Source organism: Chionomys nivalis, chromosome 1, assembly GCF_950005125.1.
Source record: "Chionomys nivalis chromosome 1, mChiNiv1.1, whole genome shotgun sequence".
NCBI lineage: Eukaryota > Metazoa > Chordata > Mammalia > Rodentia > Cricetidae > Chionomys > Chionomys nivalis.
The window spans coordinates 143,552,281-143,573,753 of record NC_080086.1 but is presented as its reverse complement, the minus strand read 5'-3'; the positions used below and the strand labels follow the sequence as shown (position 1 = coordinate 143,573,753).

Genomic DNA, 21,473 nt, shown 5'->3' with positions numbered 1-21,473 from the left:
CAGGAGAGACGGTTGAGAACACTGTCCCCTTTAGAGCATTTTCTCCTCATGGACTTATTCTGGGTCTGTTGTTTCTCCCAGTCTCAGGGCAGCGAAGAAGCTGATATGCCTAAAGTACATGTTTCTAGACTGGGTTTCAAGTCCAGTGGCCTTGACTGGATGGGGTCCCTCTGCAGTATTAAACTGCTCTAATTGCATTCTTCAAGCCAGCTGAAGGCTGACAGCTTCCGCTCCTGGCTCATTATCAGAGCACTTCAAGGGGCTCCATTATGAGTAGAGCACCTGGTCCAAATTTATTTCAACGGCCCAGAGAAAAATGGGAAGGTGCTTAATGTTCAACCACAATGGTGACATTTTTATGAGATATCCAGGGTTCAGAAACAAATAAATGAAAGGTTTGAAAGGAGCATGAACAGAAACCATGACAATAAAAATTCAACATTAATATATCAATTTAAAACATATACCACCCATATACTTGGGGCAAGGCCAGAGGTTCAGTGTAGGCTAGCCAGCAAGAAAAGGGAGGAAAAAAGAGCCAATAGCCTATCCCGTCCCCGCACCCCATGACAGGCTTCCCAAGAAAGACAAATGGAATTCCAAGAACACTGCAGACAATCAGGCAGAGATGTGCACTCGGAATCGTGGTTAAGATAACAACTTTCTTTCTCAATGCACCCACATGACAATGAAAGAAAATTCAGTCAGAATTTGAGGCATCCAAAATGTATGATGCTCCTTCTTTTTCCCTGGTTTGCTACAAACTGCTATCTTTAAATTTTTCCTTATAGAACTATATTAGTAAAATTTCACACAAATGTTTCCACAAGAAAGAACAGTGCAAATTTGCACCGAGAAGTTTTTAATAAATGTACAGTAGGGATATTTTTCCCTGGTATGACTCAGCAGACCCAGAGTAAACACTGCACCCTGTGACACAAACCCATATCAAGAGATGACGACTCCTTGGGGCTGTGCTTTCTGCGGCTGAACGCTCGCAGAGGGTGCAGCACACAGACACCAACCCATTTCAAAGGCCAGAGGCCCAGCTGCAGCGCATTAGAGAGCTCTACCCTCCACTAAGAATTTGTTTAAAGAAACTTTTAAAATAAATATTTGTGTTCTCTCCCTAAACACAACAATGGCACTTACACTGGAACTAAGAAGAGGACGACCGAGGACCCTGGCCCTGGCACTCTAGACTGGAATGCCGGCTCAACGGGGGCTCCACGGGCTCAGGGGGTTAGGGAATGTTTAGTCTCTTAAGAGAAAAAGAGGACAATTAATCACTACAAGGACCCTCCCCCAGCTATTAGCTGTTTCGGAATTTTATCTTTCTCAATCATTTTCCTTATTAAACCAAGCATGCAGATGTGTAATACATTAGGTCAAACTATAAAGGCTTTAATTATTTTGCTGATTTAGAAAGGCAACAAAGACACACCTATTTTTCATATATTGACTGTTCCTACTCTGGTCTCAGATTTAAAGTCCTGAGTCCTGGGTAGCCTAGGACTAGGAAATGCTACTTGAATCCTTTTTCCTTTTTTCTTTCCATCAATGAATAAATAAACTCTTAAAATTAACTACCTAATAGAATCACCTAACTACAAAAATAGGTGACCTCCCCCCCCCAAGAATAACTATGGAATTGTCTAGGGAGTCATCACATGTGGCGGGTCACCCAGTGTCCTAAGTCACAGAACTAGAGAGCGTAGCCGGGTGTTTAATAAGGTGATTCACATCATTTTAACTCAGCATCATTTATTCCTTTACTGTTTTCTTCAATCGCCTTTGAATTACTCGAGGAGCTGGAGCACAAGAGCCCACCGGAAGTTCCCCAGTTTACCAGGGCCAGAGTTGTTTGGGTTATAAAGATCTGGGTCCTGCTTCGCCTTCATTTGACACTCGTTATCCTCTGTCTTAGCTTTTTAAGAAGCACCATACGATTGAGTTCTGAACAACTGGGAGAGCAGTGGCAGCTGGGCACAATGGTTTGTATGAGGTCAGCAGCACCAGCTTTTTTGTCTCTCTGGAACAGAACATGGTGGTTTGTCTAATAAATAAAAAAGTAATGAACTGCTGGCACAGGACAAATGGTTCTCCACATTTGTACAGTTTGTTAAATGTGTCAGGAGGTCACTTGTTGGCAGGGTGGAATTCTAGAAAGAGACCTAGATTCAAGCATGGGATTTACTGGCTGTGCAACAACATGCAAGTCACCGTTAAGCCTTCAGTATTAGTTTGTCTATACAAAGTGGCTATAGTCATGTCTGCTTTAACCCTCAGAGAGAGCCAGTGAGACCAATGAATATGCTTAGATGACAAGGCTTGCAAGCTGGAAAGTGGTCATAAAGCCTGCACTGCAGGAGCCATCTGTTCTCTGTAATTGCCTGTGCTGCCCTCTGGTGGTAGGCAAACTACAATGCTACTCAAAAGCCCAAATTTTCCTAAGAGCTCTCAATTGTTGAATGGGGAGAGGGCCAGTTGACAGTATACAATGTAAAAGGTGTGCTAGGTCTTCCTTGATGGTATACCAGAGGCTACAATTTGGGAACAGAAGGAAGAATAAATTTAAGAGAGGAAAAATCTCAAGTTTTGAGCAGTGATCAGATGCTATACCCCTGCAGGTATCTTTCACTATGACAAAACATTTGAAAAGTGAAAATATCAAACAAAAGAAAAATATCTGTCACTGTTGCTAAGAATCCTTACCCAGGCCAGTGGAATTGCTCACAAACTGTAGAAGCCAACAGCCACTGACAAATTTGCTTGACGTCTAGACTTAGAACTGGCAGGGACCCAAGACACTGTACTGTAGTGTCTCCTCATGCATGCTTAGGCGGGAACGTCAAGGATATTCTGTAGGACTAGTGGGAGGGTGGGAAGGAGCAAGAGAAACTGGAGGGCGGATCCAGTCAAAGTGTGAAACAAGAACAAAAGGAAAGAAAGAAAAGGGGAAGGAAGGAGGGGGCAGAGGGAAATGGAGAGGAGGGGAAACACGGAGGAAGTAGATAGCAGAGGGAGGGTTTTTTGTATCATTTGACTTCAGGGCAACAGGAAAAACAGCCAGCTGGAATATGGTCGAGTGGAGAAAAGGTTTGGGGACAGGTAGATGTGGCATGGACGCCCCTCGTGTTGATTACACCTGCAGGGGGCAGTTAGGAAGCCACCAGTGTGAGGGCTGAGCTCCAGCTCAGAGGAGGGAGGAGGGAGACTACTTGGGGACCACAATCTTTCATCGAGGTCTGGTCATGCCTAGCACCAGTGGTACAAGCCACTGCCTCTAGGATGGCAGGCTATAATGACAGCTATGAACTTGGTGAGCTATAAAGACCAGAGAATTTGAAATTCAAATCTTTATATCTTCAAATATTCCAAGGTTAAAAAACAAACAAAAAATCAAAAAGCCACAGACTGAAGTTTCTCCACCTCTGTTACTTCAAATACGATGCTATTCTCATAATATCAAAACTACACTCTTGACTTTCTTAATAAAGCCACTAGAATAAAGGTCCTAGTAATGGACACACCTGGTGATAATAGAGTAGGAGGAATTTATTGAGTAAACCAATGGCTTAACTTACATTAAGGGTCTAGACAAGTTGACTTCAAAAACTCTCCCACACTAAAACTACCACATTTTGAAATAGAAATAAGTTTATTACCCAAAATCCCTCAGGCTATGTTAGAGTAAATTTTGTCTGATGATTATGAGAAAGTATATGGAGAATTAAAACTTTTAAAGACTGCTAAAGCATTCCTCAGGCAGGTACCTCCTGACAGAATGTAAGATTTGATAGACTGTTTCAAACAGACCTTCAAGGCAGCACATGCGTATGTGCATGAACATGTGCCTGCACATGGATGTATGACTACATGCATATAATGTGTGTCTGGATGTACTGCTGAGAAGTAGGACTTGGGGCCATTCAGCACTACACTGCTACATATGACAGTGTTTTTCACAGGACCCTCTCCCCTGGGCTTTCCAATCTTCTCCCACTTCCAACCACTCCCTCCTGTCCAGTCATGAAGGGTCTTAGTCTAGGACGTGTTCCTGGGTGTTTTGTGTTCTCCCCTTTTCTGTTTTTAGAGATGGCCCTCAAATCTCTTCCTCCGGCTCTGCTGGACTATAGAGTAGCAGAACTGATCATGTCTGACTATTTCAATGGTCCTCTGTATCTGGCCCCTCCTCTGATCCTCTCCAGGATGAGGCACATATGGGCTCATCACCTACCCTTGGTCCTCCTAGAGACACTACCCTCAGCCAAATCCCCAAGGACTGTGCATCTACCTGAGCACTAATGGGATCTACTTCTGACCTTGGCCTCAGCAACAGCATCAAGGCCTTGGTCTCCAGGGTCATGGCTAAGCCACACCCCACAGGGCATCCATCATCAGCTCTACAGATATTAATTTGATGATAGTTTCCAGCTCAACATTCTTCTGTCCCCCACAGTACTAAGAAAACCAAGCTTCTCCACCCCTAATCATAAGGCCTGGACAGACTTGGTCCTGCTGAGTGCTCAGACTTACTCTCTCACTGCGCTTTGGCCATGCTCACAGATTAAAACATTTCACTTGCCACTCCTCCTCCTAGCCCTTCTGTCTGGGTCCATTTCTGGAAGAGATCAGACAGCCCTACCGCAGGCTCGACTTGGCTCTGCTCATGTCTCGGCCTTGTCCTCACACCTAGACAAAAGACTGACACTCTTCCCTACCCATAAACCTTTAAGATCATCTTGTGTATAATTTAACTTCCAAATCTGCACGAGGCCCACCAACTGATAGGCGTTCAATAAACAGAGTGAATAATTATGACTGTTTGACTAATGAATACCTGACTTTGAGATACCAATGCAAACTGGATTGATACACTGTGGATTTTATAATAAGATAAACTTGGGCGCCCATGCCAGCTCCAGAGGGCTCTAGCTAGGAGATCCCCAAACAGATGGAAACTTCTTCAGGCTCTGCATCCACAAAGATCCACTTTATGGTTTGCTGTGAACACTAAACACATTTATTTGTGCCAGTGTGCTTGCTTATTTCTATTTTTCAAAACTACAGTGCCATAAACTCTTACCTCGTGCAGTGACCTGCTGCACTAAGCCTACGGGTTGATCGGGTGCTGAAGTTCTTCAGTGAATAGCTCATTCAGTGACACAGTGGGTCCTGGACAGCTCACTGAGGACCCTGCTGTTAAGAATTGTCAACCCAAGGATTATGGGTACTGCCCTCCATTTCACATTGTCTGATTCCAAATCTAACAACATAAAGAAAACAGTTTGTCTCTTGAATGGAGAGAAAATAGTTACGAGTGCAGTTTGATCACTACATCCAGCATTATGAACAGTCTGAACGTATGTCAGTCATGAGCTGCCATATTGAAACACTTTCTGCTGCCGTAAGCAGATACCGGAAGTTCTCCTGGCACTATCTGGGGCTCTGGGAATGTTCTCCTTTCAGGCATTTGTTACTTCTCATTCAAGTAATATCACCCTTTCTAACAAATCAAAGGGGAAAGGAGCAAGAGAGGAAGAAAACCTGAAACTATCAGACCCAGGGTGGATTTAATGCAGTCTTGCTAGGCAGAGAGGCACATGTCAGGAGCCCTAGTAACCCAGGCTGAAGTGGGAAGATGCAGAGTTTGAGACCAACTTGGACCATCTCAAACACAAAATGAAACCAACCAGACAATGTCACACAACACAGTCTCGGTCACTGATTTTATAGTGTGCCTCGTGTCTCCATCCCCTCTCCGACAAAAACAAACACACAAAACCAGCCTTCACCTCAGCCAACTGGTGGCTTTGGAATCCTTACAAAGTACAGGAAGAGAACCACTTTTAAAATTAAAACTCTTCATGTACCCAGTAAGCTCAGTAAACTGTGGCAGTTGGGCACCCACTTTAAAAGTCTTGGTTCTGACCACAACTTCTCATCCATCTGCTTCAAATCCCAACAGTAATCCTGGCTTCTCTGGTCTCTGTGCTCATAAACTTGAAGACGTATTGCCTGTTAAAGTCTGCAAGGCACTTCTCAGTCCTTTCATGAACTTAGAAAACAAAGGGAAACAGTCCCAGACTTTGGAGGGTGAGGCTGGTGTGACAGACCATCTCCCCCACAACTTCCATGCTCAGGGTGGATTAGAGATGGCCTTGGAGCAGGCCTGTGTCAACTTTCTCACCTGAAAACAAGTGATGGAACTGGGTGTGGTGGCATATGACTATAACCCCAGCACTCACAGGGAAGCAGGAGGATGGGGCGGGGGTGGGGCAAAGCTACCTTTGGCTGCGGGAGACCGGAAGGCATTTATCATTGTACTCAAGCTGCCTGCTTTGTACTTTCCAAAGCTTGTTACACTATGCTTTATCCTGGAATTCTTTTAAATTATATATTAAAAATGTTTTGTTTTTAGTTTAAGAGGTAGTTGCCCAGGCTAGCCTTGAGTTCCCGTGCTCAAATAACCATCTAGGTTAGGGCTCCAGAGTATCTGGGACTGCAAGATGTGCCACTGTGCCCTGCTTGTCTCAGAAGTCCTGATTAGTACCGAAAACATGATTTTATGTGGCTGCTTGTCACAAAAGCCCAAGGATTTGAATACTGAACAATTTATTAAATGTCTCCTTATATGTATAGCTGTGTTTAAAGGCATCCCTTTCAGCTTCACATAGACAACTATGTCTATGGACTATGTCCTTAGAAAAACTAACAAAATGAGTAGTAGAAAACCCAATTAATTAAATTTTTTGTATTTAAAGAATATAAAACTTGAATTTTATATGCAGCTTAGAGCCTCATAAACCTAGAACAGGTAAATGATCACTTAAGTTTATTCCTTAAAACATCTTTGTTCCCCCAGATTAAGGTTCATATTCAAAGTGTCATCCCAAGTGATTTTTTATGGCCAAGTTATAAACCCTCCAAAAAAAAAAGGTTTTTAATGGAAGTGTTGACATCACATTAACTATCGCTCTGCAGACTGGACCCACACTAATCAAGCCCATTATATTTATGGGGCGGGTAAAAAAGTCGGTACCATTAATCACACAGCCACACTAACAGAGTCTGCATTTGAGATCCAATAAAACAAATGCATCCTCTTTTTCAAATCCTTGATAGCAAGAAGAAACTCTGCAGGCATTTCTATACTTTTCAATCTTTATGTTTCTACAGAGGTTAGGAAAGTAGCTTTGTTGAAACAGTTTATTTGTTTGCACCTGCGGGGGTTACTTTTAGCATATCTGCAGACTACTGGAGAATTTTCTCTTCCATAGATAATTCCTGAAAATTACATGCACAAATATGGCATTTGATAGTGCTGCATTAGAGTAATAAATTTTAAAAATCCATTCACCTAACTTGCACTTGGGCCATACCAAATTGTGATTAATTACCAAAAGAATATTCCAGTCCTAAATTATAATTTAGCATCCCTATATAAAACCATCTAAAATGTCAGCACTCTGTCTTTATGACATCATGCCATCCCAGTAATTCTGTTTTACAAGTAAATCCCTATTATACATTAATAAGGGCTGTTGGTGGTTAAACATCTTGCTTCCCCAGTAATGACTTGGTTGAAGGCAATTAGGGCAGCCAGGTGTGGTGGAGCTGGGCACTCATAAAAGTTTTTATATTTTACTATTTCCGTTTGATTTGGGGAGGTGCGTTCCAATCTACCCAAATTAAAGAGGAAGCTCTGCCCATGTTTTCAGCTGTTGTGTGTTTTGACTATAACTGATAAATCTATCTCATACTTCTTTGAAGATGATTAATAGAGACGGTATTCAAGGTGCACCATATACCTCTCTCTTGTACAGTTTGTTAGAGTGGATCTCTCTCTCTCTCTCTCTCTCTCTCTCTCTCTCTCTCTCTCTCTCTCTCTCTCTCTCTCTCTCTCGCATACATCTGTGCCCCCAGGGTAGCAGAGCCACTTGCACTTCCACTAGGACTTTCCAGGCAGCCCCAGTAGTAAAACTACTGCGTGAAAGAAGGGACTTCACCTACTTTGTTCACATATTTTTGTTGTAATTAGTTTAAGCCAATAGATGAGACTTACAAATTAAAGTTTTATCATAACAGGAGTGATGATTTCTCCCATTACAAGAAACCACAAGCGCTGCATCAAGGACTTAATAAGTGAAAAGACTTAGCACATCCGGAGCAAGAGGAAAGGTCAGCTCTGGTGATGACAAACATCCTGCAAACAGAGGCTGAGAGAGTGAACCGCTTCCCCATGGTACAGTGAAGGGTGATGTGTCTGAGCAATTTCCCCACCATTCAGCAAGCACAGATCCCTCCACTTAAACCTAATGTGTTTCCTTCTTGGGTATAATTCATACTGATCAGTTTGACTAATTCAGTCTTTAAAAAAATCATTCAGTATGATAAAAAAAATAGGTTTTGATACCAAACGTCGGATTTACTTGTGCTCATGTTTTGTCTTTTAACGTAGTCCCTAGACACACTGACACATCAGCAACCAAACAGACAAAAGAGACTGTGCAACGGCTGCCAGTTCAAGCACCACTGCCCGCAGACACTGGCTACATCATGACGATAACAAGTAGGGGTGGAGGTGACCAGGGCAAACCTTCCTGCATTAGAAGAATAAAGTTGTATTCCATCTCCCTTCAAAAGCAAGACATACACAATTACATCTCAATAAAAACAGCCTCAACATGGTTCGTAATTTTCTTTCTCATATATTTTCATTTTGTTTGCTTTTAATTTTTGAGAAAAATCTATACGTAACTTGGGTAGAATTTAAAAACCACAGTAGCACAGTACAATATGTATTTAGAAATACATATTAATAACGAATCTCTTCATTCTTCTGTAGGAAATGTCCCAATAAATAAAAACTGCACACACTCAACCATGTCTTGCTTTCAGATGAAGAGTGTGCTGTGGACTTGTTTATACCCGACGGCAGGGCTGTTGTATAGTCAGACAACCAACCTTCCTTCCAGGAGCAAGCAAGGAGGCAGCTGTTTGCTGGCATGAACTATGGCATAGGCAGTTAGCGCTTTCTCATCGTGTGGTTTCCTTCCTTTGTCCAGTCTCCTAACTTAAAATGCCAGTTTTCAAGGAGAAAACACAAATGCTACCAGTGTTCTTTGCGGGGGGGTGGTGTTGGTGGGGAGTTAAAGAGAAAGGTTTGACAATGGGCCTGTATTTCTTTCAAGATATTCCTAGACACGGTTCTACCTCAGCCTCCAAAGGCTCTCTTTGACAGCTTCTGAACTGCGTCAGTGGCCCTGGTACAGACTGCATGGACACTCTCCACTGACAGTGTTCAGAAACTTGTCATGGTGGGTGGTGTGTCTGAGAATACGTCCTTTAAGTCCTCTCCTTACTTCTAGGGAAAGGAGGCCCGTGCAGGTTGTGGGATCTCATCTCCCCATCCTCTGCACTTACGGAGGCATCTGTTTGTCACGGTTTGCCTTCTGTCATCTTGTGTTTCTATCTCTTTCTCTTGTTAATATGTAAGGGAAGGGGGTTGTTTATATGAGCTTGCACAGCCTCTCTCAGGATAAATTCATTCTCTCTCTTTTTCCAATTTTTTCTGTGTCTTTCACATTATTTATTTATTTATTTATTTATTTATTTATTTATTTATTTAAGACAGGGTTTCTCTGTGCAGCTTTGGAGCCTGTCCTGGAACTCGCTCTTGTAGACCAGACAGGCCTCGAACTCAGACATCCGTCTGTCTCTGCCTCCCAAGTGCTGGGATTAAAGGTGTGCGCCACCTCTGCTCGGCACATCATGTATCTTGATCCCATTCATTTCCCAGGCCCTTCGTAGCAACCCTCTACCCCTGCACACACACACATACACACACACACACACACACACACGGAAGGGGCAGTGTGACACAGTGAGTCACTCCATGTATCCTTTCGTCCATTTATCTTTACTTGCAAGTGTTCATTGCTAAGGTTCAAAGTTTCTGGTTGAACGACACTATTGATGCTGGGCCCTCACGAGGGCTCCTCCTGGACACCCTGCTGTTGCCCTGTGCTGTGGAGGTCCTGCAGCTTCGGGTCTGCAGATTAGGTCCCTTCATGCACTTCAGCAGATCATAGCTGGGGTGGATGATGGCGCAGGCCAAGTCATATTCTTGGGTCTGGGCTGGGGCAGTGTAGGGTTGGTCTGCCAGGTGTGAAATGGGGACAATTTCAGAGCTGGCTCACCCCCACCTGCACTAACAGGGTTGGTTCCATTGTGCTGTCTTGGTGAGGTACAGGGCCTGCTCTCCTGAGTGTTGTAGCTGGTGGGAGTCAGGGATAGTTTTCTCTCCCATTCTTATGACCCAGGGCCATCTCTCCCACCTGTCTCAGGCATTGATGGGTAGGCAGGAGAGAATCATTCCCCTGTCCATACCACCACAAGACAGGTGAGAAGTGGGGAGAGCTCTCCCACATCTGTGGTAGGTGGGAGAGCTGTCCCTGTGGTCCTCCTAAGAGCAGGGGAGCTATACCTGACCCCAACCAGCCTCAACACCTGGGAAAGCTGGCCTGAAACAGAGTCAACCTTGTTAATAGAGGAATAAATTCATTCTTAAACTAAAGGGGCTTGAGTTCATGTCAATTTTTTTTCTGTAAAATTTTATCATTTCTAAGCTAGAAAATTGGTCACACATACTAATAAATTTTCATCCACTGCTATTTTTCAGCAAGAACAAAATTACTACCCATACCACAATCTCCCTTGTGACTATTCTCTATTATTCCAGTACATGGCAGTAAGCAGCGTGAGAAAATAATGCAAACTGGAGGTAAAGCAATAGTAGCATGAATATTTACGAGGACTTAAAAGAATCTAAGGAGTTCCTGCTTCTTCCTGACACACTGCCCAGGTTTCACAATCTTACATTAATAGGAAGGCCACATGGATGAGACACTTCTGCCTCTTCAGAATGCAGATAGTATCTGAGACGATGACCTCGGCAGAGGACAGGAGCTTGAAGTTCACACTTTGAAAGAAATCCTAGTCTTACAAGATGAGACAAGAAAGAACTCACTTCCTCTCTCTTTGCCCTCCCAGTAAGAGTAGCTTTCACTGCTACCTGAGAGTCGGGAAGAAACCCATAAGAACCCTGACCTCAGTTCCTGAGAATATACCCAATGCCAGCCTTTACTGCTACCTGATAGCCGGGAAGAAGCCCATCAGAACTCAGAGTTCCTGAGAATATACCCAATGCCAGTCTTTCACTGCTACCTGATAGCTGGGAAGAAGCCCATCAGAACCCTGACCTCAGTTCCTGAGAATATACCCAATGCTGTCTTTGGCGCTTGTCTGTGGCAGCCTTACCCAGCTATGGTGGAGCTGGTCGGGAGCAGCAGGGAGCTGCTCTAACAAGCATGAATACCAGGTGGCTTTGCACTGTAAATGGGCAGAGGTGCTAAGTGTGTGCTAGGAACAGCTGCAGTGCAGCGAGATGAGGCTGAAGAGAGACTCTGCCGAGGAAAGGGCAGGGTTTTGAAGATTTCCATCTTTTTATACAATACATAAGCAATACAGTTAAGGTTGATGGCAGACGTGCTAACAAAAGGCCATTCTGACAAGATCTCTGACAGAAACGTGAAGTGAGCCTTGTGAGAAGAGCAAAACCTGACTAAACTGTGTTCTCACTCTTGTTAGAACTGAAAACAAATGACTGCTTAGCTGAGGAGATTTCTAGCTAAAGCCCTGAGTGCTATTCTTCCAGAAGCTTGTACTTAAATTTAAGAGAGGAACCAAATGAGACATGAAAGACACAAGAAACACACTGGTGAGAATATCCATCTGAACCTAAAGTCCACGTCACACTGGAGCACCCAAGAATCAGACCAGGGGCTGGCTCCCTTACATCCTCCAGCGTTCATGCCCACCAGAGTCAGTCTCAGGGGAATGCACCCAAAGCCTCAGGCCAGTTTCCACCAAGGACACAGGAACCCTTCTCAACCACAGTTCCCTTCACTTGGAAACCCATTTATGAAGCTTACTCCATTAAATTGTAGAAAAGATCAGATAAGACACATCTCTTCTGCACTTACAGCATCCAGCAAATCCCATAAATTCAATGACCGACCTGATAGTCAGCATCATCTTCATTGTTAACAGCCAACTTTTGTGCTCATAAAAATGTTGGTGCTCAGTCAGAATGCAGCTCAAGTACTGAGTTTTAAGTCTCTTTAATTTGTCCATTGTTTATCTTATTACTAATAACCTTAATTATCAAATCAGGTTCTTTCGTATGGGCCACCAACCAGCTCCCAAATCATAACACAGAGATTTACTATTAATTAGTTTTGAATGCTCGGGCTTAGCTTAGCTCTTTTATGACTAGCTCTTTTAACTTAAATTAAGCTATTTCTCTTTATCAACCCTTTGCCTTGGAGCTCATTACCTTTCTTACTTCTGTATCTTACTTTCACTGCTTCTCTAAGTCTAGCTGGCTGGCTTCTGCCTGCTTTCTTGCCCTGGGAGCGTCCTCATTCTCTCCTCCTTCTGTTCTTGTTCTCCTCTTTCTCTCTCCCATTTATTCTCTCTGCCTGGCAGCCCCACCAATCCCTCTCCTGTCTAGGTATTAGCCAAGCAGACCAACCAAGTGCCTTAGGCAGGCAAGGTGAAACAAATGTAACACATCTTTACAAAATTAAACAAATGTAGCATAAACAAAAGTAACACTTTACTCAGTTAAAGTACTATTCTGCAGCATAAACAAAAGTAACATACCTTTACATAGTTAAGACGATATTCCACAACACAGAGGAATTTAAAGTTAAATTTAATGTAAGTCCTTAGCACTTTAGCTCTTCCTATACTGCGCTGTGTGAGTCAGACCTCACTCTAGGGGGACCCATCTCTGAGCTTTACAACCTTCTCTGGAGCAGGTGCTATGATTCTTCCTCACAGAAGGAGACTGGGGCTTGGTTGCTTAATTTGTACAATGACACATGGCTAATGATGGATGGGACCTAGGATGATGCTGATCACCTGACTTTCAACCATCATCCTCATCCATACTTGTCTTTTCTAATTTTCTTCTATTCCATAGATGTTTTTAATTTAAAAATATTTATTTTAAATTTTCAGTTTTTGTAAGTGTGTGTGTGTGTGTGTGTGTGTGTGTGTGTGTGTGTGTGTGATAGAGAGAGAGAGAGAGATCTGGGACAGACACAAGGAAATCTATTTGATTTAAAGTTGTAAATTATTTTCAAGTTTTAAAATTCAAATCCCCATCACAATAGTCACTGTGTATATGATACATGGCACAATTGGAATAAATATATCTCTATTATAGTCTAATTTACAATCCCGAGTTTTCGTCTGGCCATGACATACATACATACTTATGTACAGTAAATAAATAAACGTAATAAAATTTTTAAGTGGATTTTATGGAAATAATACCTAAGCGAAAAATCTCAAGTCTTTTCAGATGTTCATTATTAAGGCAGCATATATGGAACAAGGGCAAACACTTCAGGAATTCTTCAAAACTGTGACAAAAGGATCCATAGCTTTTAACAGCTGTGAGAAATAATAGCGGTTAGAGGGAGACTGAGTAGTCATGGAAATTACACTCCTATTCGAGACATAATGAAAAAATGAAATTCAACATAATAAAGCATTTTTATAAAGAACAACTCTCAAAAGTTTATAAAAACAATAGTGCAATTTTCTAATAGAACTAGAAAATAGTAATAACTGCCATTAACTTTTACAATGGGTTCTGTCCCACTGATGGAACTTAGAGAGTTACTAGGTCAACCACTTACAGAGTCAGCCTAGCAACAGCATTTATAAAATCTAAGTGTGTGGAAATGTTTGGCTACAATAACGATGCCATGAGTCCACAGCACCACTCAACTCTAGTCAGAGGTGAAGAGTTAGGATTTTTTTTAATTGAAGGCATGTCAGAACACAGTGCAAGAGTGGAGTCCTGTGAGAATTCCAAGAAAACAAGGCAAGAGTCTTGTGACCTCAGTGTCTTCAAAACACAGAACTGATGTTGGAATGTGTGTCTATTCTCCTCCCAGGATGCTCCTCCTAGGTGCAGCAGAGAGGAGTGTGTTCACCTCAGCTGCTGTTATTCAAATGTCTTTATGGAAAAACATGTTTTGTTTTCTTTTTGCCACATGTGACTTGTCCTTGTGATTGAACACCTTACTCAGGAGACTCTTCTTAACCCTCAGAGTACATATTGCCTGGTGATTTGAATAAAGTTGGCTATTGCACAAGTCTTTAGTCTGCCTCATTTTAGGCCCTGCTCCCCCATGTTCACACTGCAGCTAGAGCAGTAAATGACGTCACTGGGGTATCTGTGCAGCCTTGAGTATCTCAGACTGTGTTGTACTGCTTATGAAGAGCACTGGATGGATAGGAACTAATGTTTAAACTATCAATTTTAATTAATTTCAGATTACCTTTCATTTTAAATTTATTATGTGTGTTGGTGTTTGGCTTGCAGATATGCATCATGTGTGTGCCTGATGTGCAAAGAGGCTGCAAGACTGACAGATGCCATGGAACTGGAGCTACAGATGGTTACGAGCTGCCACAGTGGTGCTGGGAATCAAATCCTGCTTCTCTGGAAGAACGGCCAGTGCTCTTAACTATTGATCCATCTCTCTAGCCCTCTCAAACTACTTTTTAAAACCTGTCAACATAATACATGAACTGGCTATGTGGGAGCTTAGCCTGTTTGGACGATCACCTTCCTGGACCTAGATAGAAGTGGGAGGACCTTGGTCTTCCCGCAGGGCAGGGAATTTGTACTGCTCTTCAGTATCGAGAGAGAGGGGGAATGGAGTGGGGGGAGGAGAAGAGGAATGGGGATAGGGGAAGGGGAGTGGGGGGAGGGGCAATATTTGGGAGGAGGGGGAGGGAAATGGGGAACGGGGACAGGTGGAAATTTTAATTAAAAAAGAATAAAAATAATTTAAAATAATAATAATAATAATAAAACCTGTCAACAAAGATCTATGATTTAATGTTCCATTTTAGGGCTCTCTCTCTCTCTCTCTCTCTCTCTTCATTTTCAGAAGACATATCCCTACTTCAGCTTTGATTTAGCTAAAGCACACAGCATCCTGGGCTCTACTGTGGTAGTCTGCTCAGAAGAGGGAGGCTGTTCAAACTACATAGCAAATTTCACTCCCAGCCAAAGATGACCCATCATTTGCATAACTTCATATGATGCTAATCTCATTAAATTGTGCCCCTTGAAGAATTTCTATTGCAGTCTTGTTCAAGCCACAGTGTAAGCGAAGAACATAAAAAACATGTAGTTTCAAAGGCAGCGTCAGCTGCTACTTCAAGACTTGGCTGCATCTCATTAGTCCTAGGTCCTGGCATTAGCTGGACTCTGGTATTCTAAACAAACAAAACATCACTGAGAGAATAACTTCAAATGTCACTGTCTGACAGCCTGATTCTTGGTCAGTCACACCCTCTGTATCTTCTCGTCAGTGGACTTGCAATTCCTCTTGGTCCTGTGACTATCTCATGTTGCAAAAATTCAACAAGGTCTACCAATCAGAGTTCAGTGTGCTGCTTTGTTGACATTAAATTAGCCAGACATTGGCCGTTCAGGGGAAATGGACCAAATACTATGGGCTGTCTGGTTTCTTTCCAAGCAACAAACATCTGTCTACTTTTCAAATGCCATAGTGCCTCCCTGTGGCAATGCCTGTACATAAGCCAAGCCAACAATATGGCAGTCTTTTAGAATGAATCACTGAAAACAAGAAAAGGGGTGGGTTACAGAAGCCAGAGGGAGCAGAATGAATCCAATCTTTCCCTTCCATCTTCCATATATTTATTTACAATTCTTAGAAAATGCAACAAGCATATCATAAATGTCAAGTACACAGTGTGTGTGTGTGTGTGTGTGTGTGTGTGTGTGGATTCCTGGTCCTAAGGGAACTTATATTCTGTAAGGCGAGACACAGAAAACAACCATGAAAACACATAATAAGATCACTGCCTGTGACGAATGTCTCCAGGTCTGAGAACAGGAAGAAAGACACTTGAGTGGTCCAAATGTGGTAAAAACGGTATGTAAAGAAATCAACCACACCATCCTTTGGAGTGCCATCTGCTTGCTCCATGACAACAGACATTTCTTTCTTCTAATCAAGAAAAATAAGTCTAAAATCATACAGCTACTACCCGACCAATATCTATGTGTCCCCCTTTCCACCATTACAGATCCATAATGTTCCCCTAAAATGGAGGCCACGCTTACCAGCTTCTGGGTGTCACTGCCTGCAAGGGCTGGGCCAGAGCCAAGGAGCTGGCCTCGTTTAACTCTACCATCTTCTCACAGGTTTCTTCTCCAAGGGTTCAGCATATGAACCAAGGGGAGGGGCGTAAACACTCCGAGCACAGCCCAGAGATGATGAGATGTGAGACCCCAATGGCAGAGGCTGCAGAGAGAGAAGGGAGGAGGGAGAGGCAAGACCCACTTTGTTTCCGGAGCCACCGTGAGCAATGAGTGGTCCACAGCGCTGGGCAAGGCACCAGAGGGTGGGAAGAAAGGCCCAGGAGAAAGGCCACGCTTGGCTGACACAAAGCTGATCATAACAAGAACGGACCTTCGGTGCCAGCCCCTTCAGTTCCCAGACACTCCCTTGGATCACAACTTTCAGAAATGACCTTTCCTTTGCTCCTTTGTCAGGAAAAGAACAAAAATGAAAGCCTTGCTGTCCAGCGACCAAGTGAAATAGTGTGTCTTATAACTGTATAATGAAATTACTTACACAGTCTATACTTTTCGTGTATAGTTATGGATGGAGAAATCAAGAATGGACAAATCAATAAAAAAAAAAACAAAACTTCAGCTCGACTCTGTTCTGGACAATTTATTTCCTTGCTAAAAGAGGCCATTAAAGGAATTTTTTTAAAAAAATTCATTTTCAATTAATTTCTCAAAAAGCAAATCTCAAATCATACCTAGATGAGAATTCAAGCTCCCTGTTCTAGCAACTCAGCATCAGGAAGCCGACTGGGAGTAAATGGCTAGCTTACACTGCCCTCTGCTGGCGCAACAGGCATATTTCAAGTTCTCGGTCTACTAAGTTGCCAAAAAAGAACCCAGTATTCTGAAGCAGCAAATTCAAGACTAATTACTAAAAACAGGTTGTGGAAAATATTACCAAACAGCTCCAGTGCCATCTGTACCACATCAGACACACGTCCCTAATGAAAAGGGCACACGTGTGGGAAGCAGCAATGCCAAATCACATCTGCTCGCCTAATACACAGGGTTTTGTTGTTGTTGTTTTTAAACTAACTCCTTAAAATATACATTAAATTCACAATGATACTTTTAAATTGCCCTCCTTACTCATCCAACCCCTACGATGCCAACCACCTTTTCACAAAATAAACAAATGTGGCAAAAAATTCAGCCTTGGCTTCTACCATTGCATTCTGGTCTCTGCCTAAATCAGCTCAGCAATAAATACTGCATGCTGCCCCAGCTCACACAATTTAATTTCTAAGCAAAGACTCTTTTAATTTAGAAGCTGCTAATTTGCCAGAATGTTGCTGGAAAAGTTGCCATTTGTTTAAATACATACAACACCAGCCTCCATTAAAATGATTACAGCATCATTCAACAGTCGAAAGCATTTATTAGGTGTCTTTAATTCTACTGAGCATTTTACTAAGCCCTGTATAAATGAGTTACACCAAATCCCTGCCTGGAGCTTGTTTCCTAAAATAGATGAAATAACATGTGCTGACACAATGGAACAAACAGCAGAGGTGTATTAACTTAATACACTCTGTCCTGAGGTCAAGGAAATGGCAGCATCTAGAACTGGATGTTTATGAAGGATGGAGGGAAGAGAAACCAGGCTGTCTATATCCATCAGGAGGAGATCAGATCTGGGGAGCTCCATGGGGTGGGGACTGGTGAACTAGGAACCAGGTAGACAGCCATAGCACTTGCTAGGGCCTGGAAGGCTGTGTGTTGTAGGAGTGGGACCATGCCCTACGGAGATTAGACCTGAGAACTCCTGAGTCCCACTGCCCACTTAGTGATGCTCTTTAACCAGGATCAGGGCATGGGACTTCTGCTCAGGCATGTTTGGCCTGGGTCCCAGGCTGTCAGGTTGAGATGTGGAAGTGTTTCAGATACAGTGGGCGGCCACCCCCAGTCCTTAGCCATGTTGGATGCTCACGATTCCCTGCCGGTTGATGCAGGCCTCCCATCCTCCCACAACTTTGGTTCTTTACTCAGCGAGCACTGAAAACCATTCTGTTATGTACTTCCATTACTGAGTCACTAATTTTTCCTATGAGAGAAGGAATCGACCACTTAGCTGAAGATCATACAATTAACTAGTAAGTGACAAAGTCAGGAATCAAACAGTCACTTAGTTTCCAAGCTTAAGATCTTATCTCTGTGCCACATTACATGACAAGTGCAAGCTGTGACCAAGAAGAGGACAGATGTGAGACTGAGGTAGGCTGAGTTCTGAGGACACAGTCCTCCGAGTCACCAACACTGGTTGGTCACACTGAGGGTTTCTGTCCACTCGCTTTATGCTGAGGACAGTGAAGCTCAAGGGGTCTTGTCCTCATTTAGAGAGGTAGACAGACAAACCATCCACTAGCATTGCCAACTACCACTCCAAAGAACAGAGGGGCACATGTTACTTCCTACTTGGAGTTCACGGGGCAGAACCAATTATACGGACCAAGCTTTCTTGACACAGTCAGCCACTGAACCAAGTATCTATCTTACCATCTAGCTGAGAAGCCCACAAATACATAGGTGCACAGCAACTGTGCACCCTAAAACCCAGCCCAGTCAGAGCTGACAGTGCACCTATGTTGTGTGTCCAGAGAGGGGTGAAATGGAAATGGATAAACCAGCACACAAAACACACCCAGTAACACAACAATGTCGTATTTGCGGTATACATTGGCCGGCTCCATACTGATCTGCCCTCCTTGCAGTAATGGGCATACAGAGAGCCAGTCAGCCAATCAAACAGAACTATATTCCTAGCAGACCCAAATGCTCCAGCGGCTACTCTGGCAGCCACCCCTACCCATAGGAATCAAAACCATCTCTCACATGGCTTTACATAGGTCCCTCAGATGCTCCCATCCCTTCCCAGTCCTGCCCATGTCACTGTACTCCTGTCTTCACATCCACTCAGCCTATGAAATGGCTCTGGCCACCACCAAATAAAGTGCCATCCTGCCAGCCCTCCGTGGATCCCCACCACCCACTGGCTTCTGTGTGCACACTGGCCAGGCAAACTTCCATCCACTCTGCCCTGGTTTCCCTTGGATTTTACTTACTGATTTTCAGGGCCTTCTCCCTTTGAGCAACTTCATCTGTGTTTAGCATTATTAGTTTTAATAAATAGATACTCACCAGAATTTATCCCTGCCTTGTGCTGGACTTGCCCTGTCCTCCAGCCTTGCTCTAGCCTCCTCTCTAGGACCATAAGAACCACATTACCCAGGCATGCTGGGCATGTTTCTCTCAGCATCTCCAGCCCTAAGTCTGTCCCCTATTTTGGTCCAGGTGACTACTGTGCACCTCATTGCCTGAATCAGATATAACCTTGGTTCCTTGTGACCAATAAGGCCTGTTCATTCTGCTCACATCTTAAATTGGATCAATTATGCATGATGGTCAAACACAATTTACCTGGGCTCAAATCCTGGCCTTATGATTTACAACTATCAAACTGGATACATTGTTACTGCTCTTGTCTGTCCAGGAGAAATAACAATGATATTTACCCTAAAGACAATTTTGAGAATTAAATGAGTCAATCTCGGCAAAGTCCTCATGGAGGGGAGGCAGTAAACACAATGTGCATGTATGTGGTGGGCTTGTGGTTTATATTCTCTAACCACGGCCCAGGCCTTCATCACCTCTCACCTGGATTTTTCAAAGCCCCTTTCAATTGGTCTCCCTACGTCCAGTTTCTTTCCCTCTGATCAAGTCACACAGTGTGCCAGGGTGATCTCTCTAAAATGTAAAACCCCGACTCATCCTGACCCTTACCTTCTTGTAGCTGCTTCCTTCTTTTCTCCTCAGGATGGCTGGCAGTGCCTGCTTCCTTCCTCTCTCCCCACCCTCACCTGCAGCTGCGAGAAAGGTCGTGATGGTCCCTGAATGCTCTTAGCTCTTCCTGTTGTAGGCTAAGGATCACCCCGCACATGTGTTGGAAGAGTTCTCTCTTCTACAGCCTCACTCTGGCTTTCTCTCTCGGTTCCAACTTAAATGATCCCTTTCTCAGAGAGCTCCAGCTGACCATGCAGTCACACCAAAGCCAATCCTTTACAATATTTAGCATGAAAATCTCCTCTTAATTTGTCTCTAAGCACAAGAAAACCAAAGCTTCCTGCCCTGCACTGAATGCCTCTTCTCATCCATTATTCATGCTGGAGCTGCAATCCCCATGCTCAGGGAGATCTGGATAAGTCTTTTAAGGGGTAGGCTATGAAGATAGACATTTCGGAATGGGATTAATACTCCAATGAGCATTTCAAGAGAGATTTGAGTCCTTCCCACCCTCTGTCCTGAATACAGGATGGATGGAAGACATTAGCCAACGAGGAAGCGGGCTTTCACTGGGAACTGAATCTGCTGGCCCTCCATCTAGGGCATCCCTGTATCCAGAGGGTGAGAGTGTGGGCTTTATAGGCCATCCAGACTGTGGGATTTTATTACACTGAGTGTTCTTGAGTAAAGGCATCAGCTTGGCTCTCCTCATCTCTGCATCTTCTGCACCCGGCAAAAGAGCTGGCGGGTGCATAGAACCTATTAGATGGCATCCCCAAATATCCAGCCTTCCTTAGAGCACATCCATTCTGCTCGGCAGTGGAGCAGCGTTTGTTCTTTCTTACAGAATACTTTTTACCAAAGCACACCTAGATTCTAGCTCCTTCAAACTCAGGTACGGGCTAGCAATGAGCCAAATTTGTGATGAAGCATGTGACGGTGACTGATGACTGGCAATAACAATGGTAACAGCCACTGCTAACATTTCTTACATACTAATTTGCAAGACACATGCTAAAGACAGAACTTCATCTAACCCTCAGAGGAGAGGGAAAAAAACCAGAGAGCTACTAGTGTCCTCTGTGCACCAGAGAGTTGTGCAGGAGATGTGCACTGGTGGCGCCTTCCTGCTCTTCAGGAGTCAGTCGCATAACCAGCGTCCTCGCTCCCCACTGGGGCCACTCTACCTTTTCCTCATAAGGATTCGGTTACAGTTGCCATACCGGCCACTACGATTCGGGATGCTCTGGCGTTATTTGCACTGTGGGATGGAAATCTTCCTATTCCTTTTTAAAGACTATAACGCACTTAGTCCAACTGTCTAATACCTTGTCTTTTGTCCTAGAGTCAGTCAGCATTCCAAAGCAAATTTCAACACTAAAAGGCTTGGAACCCCCTTTAAAAGAAGAACTTGTATTCAACTTGACCAAAA

The 21,473-nt window shown here is 43.5% G+C and overlaps 1 protein-coding gene across 1 annotated transcript in view; it reads right to left on the bottom strand.

Moving 5' to 3' along the window:
* The window catches only part of Jazf1 (JAZF zinc finger 1), a 309,997-nt gene that overhangs the window by 211,618 nt on the left and 76,906 nt on the right, over nt 1-21,473 (bottom strand). The window lies entirely within an intron of this gene.